The sequence below is a fragment of the Oncorhynchus clarkii genome, chromosome 19 (assembly GCF_045791955.1).
Source record: "Oncorhynchus clarkii lewisi isolate Uvic-CL-2024 chromosome 19, UVic_Ocla_1.0, whole genome shotgun sequence".
Lineage (NCBI taxonomy): Eukaryota > Metazoa > Chordata > Actinopteri > Salmoniformes > Salmonidae > Oncorhynchus > Oncorhynchus clarkii.
The window spans coordinates 52,975,272-52,979,410 of record NC_092165.1 but is presented as its reverse complement, the minus strand read 5'-3'; positions in this window follow the sequence as shown (position 1 = coordinate 52,979,410).

The window sequence follows — 4,139 nt, the reverse complement described above, 5'->3', positions numbered from 1 at the left end:
GTGTCCTCTCTTGTTCAGAGGTGTTGTGTTTAAATAACTGATTGTTATAAATAAGTAGCAGGAAGGAAATATGCTGTTTCTCATACAGCGCACACCAATAGCAGTTCAATCACAGCTGTAAGAATCCATTTTGACAGGTGGTAAAATCTCATTGGTAAAGGTCACGTTCATTTTCGTGGAGGTCATTCATCAGTCATTTTAATTATCCATTGATATGACATGAGCTCACTGTAGTAACTATAACTTCTTCTTCTTCTTCTTCTCTCAGTTAGATTGAATCAAGTCACACACATCATGTCCCTTCACATAGAATGTGGGACTCTGCTATGTTGAAGTTAGCTGCACTTTGTGTGAAAAGAAAGTTTTTTAATTCCCCATAACAAGAAGCATTGGAGTCATTAGTGTTCACTACATACTGATTAACCTCCATGTTTACTATGTAATCTAGTCACAAGATGGTTGGTTTGATTGTGGTCAGTTTTGGGTTTGTGGAACCTTGTTTGGAATTAATTGTAACACTGTGCTCTATGTTTATTTTTACAGCTTTACTGATACCCCCCACAGCCTTTTGCTCTTTCTAACACAATGCTGTGTATACATTTATCTCCATCATTCGTCCAATATCGGATTGATGATGTTATATACGGTATATAACTCAGATATAATGTTATATTTTAATCCAGATTACAATTTTATTGAGTTACATTTTGGTGGGCCATGTATTGCTTTAGGTATTTCAGCAGTATGTTTACTGTTAATGCTTGAACAAAAAATATACATAAAACTCGACCAAATTAAATCCACAGATAATACTGGCTCTCTCAAATAAAATTGAGTGGAATATTAGTATTTTAGAGCACACTAGTCTTGGATGCGTTGATCTGCTTGCTGAGGGAAAGTTGCCAGATGTATGGATTTAAGACCACATGCCTTGCTTTTGGGTGAGAAGAGAATATGAAGCGTGAGGAGCGAAGGAACTTGTATTACTCAGCTAAAGTAACAGACTAGAGCTTTGACAGAATACCTAGCTTCAGTTAGATTCCTGAGTAAATGTTTAAGTGCTTCTTCACAATTCTGTTTCTTCAGCAATGGTGTTGCATGATCACAGCTCCCACAGCCAGGCTTGCGTTTGTAGGCCTGTGTTGAAATTCCCCTCTCATGGTATTCCACTACTTTCACCCCTGAGTTCCCTGATTCAGATCTCTAACTATTGATAATGACTAAAAACATCTAGGACCCCTCGCTCTTTCCTCTCAATCAGGCTTAAGCCATGCAGACTGGAACAAAAAGCTAAATGTTAAGCAGTTTTTGCCCCAATCCTGTAGCACCACCAGCCAGTTGGCCATTCATATTAATTTGCAATCTAATACTGTGCTATGGTCCCTGGTGGCCCCTTCCAGAGGTGTGGACTCGAGTTACATGACTTGGACTAGAGTCTGACACCAGTCACAAATTTAATGACTTGAGACTCGACAGAAAATAAAATAACTTGAGACTTGACTTGGACTTGGAGCCTCAAGACTGGGGACTCGACTTTCATGACTTGAAATTATCCGGTCAGGTTTTGTAACCTTTTTGTCAGTCATTTTGTGGCACTCGGATTAGGCTGCTCTCCACACAGCCCAACCTGGTCTCAAAGAATTTTGTATTATTCGCTATATAAATCCAAGACACTTAATTTAGTATGACATGTTACATTTCGTATGGTATGTATGAACTTGTGGACGTCCACCATCAATTTCTTATTAATATGTTACAAATTAAAATTGGTATGATATGTTACAAATGTACAAAAAAAAATATGAATTTGCTAAATGTACAATATGCTGCTGCCAACGTTAGCTAGGTGGCCTGGTTGTTAATGCTAAGGTTTGCTAGCTTAGTTGTTAAGGTTAGGAGTTAGGATAAAAGGTTAAGGTTAGGCAAGGGTTAGGTAAAATGGTTAATGTTAGATTTAGGGTTAGGAGAGGGTTAGCTAACATGATAATTAGTTGCAAAGTGGCAAAAAAGTAGTAACTATTTGTAAAGTTGCTAAATAGCTACAATTTTAAAATAGTCCTTGATGACATTCTGTCTTATGTAACCATAAAAAATGTAACATATCAAACTAATTTACTATGTTACGTCTAGTCTATGAGACCAGTTTGGGGAGAGAGGATTTCCATAAATTCATTTGCAGCTCCAAAAATTGTTTGGTGATCAATAATGTGAACCGTTTACTTTGCAAGCTCACCAGCAATGGGGCATCAAGCAACAATTACTAGAATAGGTCTGCTGGTCTTTTGGTATGTCAAAATTACTGGAAATTGATAATTTACTTACAAAGCTTGCATTTGGAATGTAACGGTTGTCTTCGGTGGAAGGAGAGGAGGACCAAAGCGCACCTCTCCCTTAGGCTCAATACCCACATTCGCTTGGCACGGGCAGAGCGCAGGCATAGGACGCACTGCACCCTCCCAGCGCCCTGGAGACACAGCACACAGCGCCGGCGCAGGATACCCTGGGCCGAAACGGCGTACTGGAGACCAAACACGCTGGGCTGGCACAACACGCCCTGGCTGGATGCCCATTCTCGCTTGGCACCTGCAGGGGGCTGGCCTATAGCCCACCGGGCTGGGAGCGCATACTGGCGACACCGTGCGCTTGACCGCATAACACGGTGCCTGACCAGTACTGCACTTCTTTCGGTAAGCACGAGGAGTGGGCTCAGGTCTCCAACCTGACTCTGCCACACTCCCCGTGTGGCCCCCCCAAAAATGTTTTTTTGGGGCTGCCTCTCGTGCCTGTTGCGCTGCCGTGCTGTCTCATCATATCGCCGCCGCTCAGCTTTAGCTGCCCCTAGCTCTGCCTTGGGGTGGCGATATTCCCCAGCCTGTGCCCAGGGTTCTTTTCCGTCCAAAATCACCTCCCATGTCCATGAGTCCGGAGATCACTGCTGCCCGATACCACGCTGCTTGGTCCTTGGTTGGTGGGTGATTCTGTAACGGTTGTCTTCGGTGGAAGGAGAGGAGGACCAAAGCGCAGCGTGGTATGTGTTCATGATGTATTTTAATGAAATATCACTGGACACAGAAAACAAAAGGAACAAGATAAATAAATGAAAACCGACACAATCCCATGTGGAACAAACACTGACACGGAAAAATAATCACCCACAAAACACAGGTGGGAAAAGGCTACCTAAGTATGATTCTCAAACAGAGACACCTGCCTCTGATTGAGAACCATACCAGGCCAAACACAAAACCACAACATAGAAAAAATAACATAGACCACCCACCCCAACTCACACCCTGACCAAACTAAAACAAAGACATAACAAAAGAACTAAGGTCAGAACGTGACATGGAATTTGTTGTTAAAATGTATTATTACATAATCAAGATGTGTTTTAGACAAAATAATAAAAATGTCTGTCTGGTAGCCTCAATAAATAGATTTATATTGGTAGTTGAACAAGTCATTGCCTGTATACATTTTTATTAACTTTACTTGAGACTTGATTGAAAAAAGTTGTGACTTGACTTGCTCTTAGAATTAACAACTAGGAATTGACTTATGACTCGACGGGTTCTACTTGGGACTCAACTTGACACTATGATCTTGTGACTTGAGACTTGCTTGTGACTTGAATAATAATGATTTGGTCCCACCTCTGGCCTTTCCCCTCTGTGTTCACCATCACACAACCCCTCTCTACAGACACCCCTCTCTGCACAGTGAACATTGTAATCTGTCCCTCTTCTTTCTCCTTTAATTCATGTGTTACCCCGTTAGGGCACCCCCTTCACAGTGAGCATCAGCACGGGGCCTCATTGGAAACATCTCTGCTGCTTCAGCAAATAACTAGCACACCGAATCCGCCGGGGCACTTTACAGGAAGCATGGGTTACTAGAGGGGCTGGGTTTTTAATGAATGCAACTCTACAATGTTTTTGATAGCACCCCCCATTTTTCTGAAAAAAAACCATGTTCCATCTAGGTCTGTCTGTCTCTGTCTCTCTGTCTCTCTCTTTCGCTCTCTCTTGTTTTAGTTCTCTCTCGCTCTCTCTCTCGTTCTCTCTCTCGTTATCATTTTATGCTGTCGCTGTGTAAGGCTATTGTTGGTTCAGCAGATTATCCTCATTATAGGTGTATGC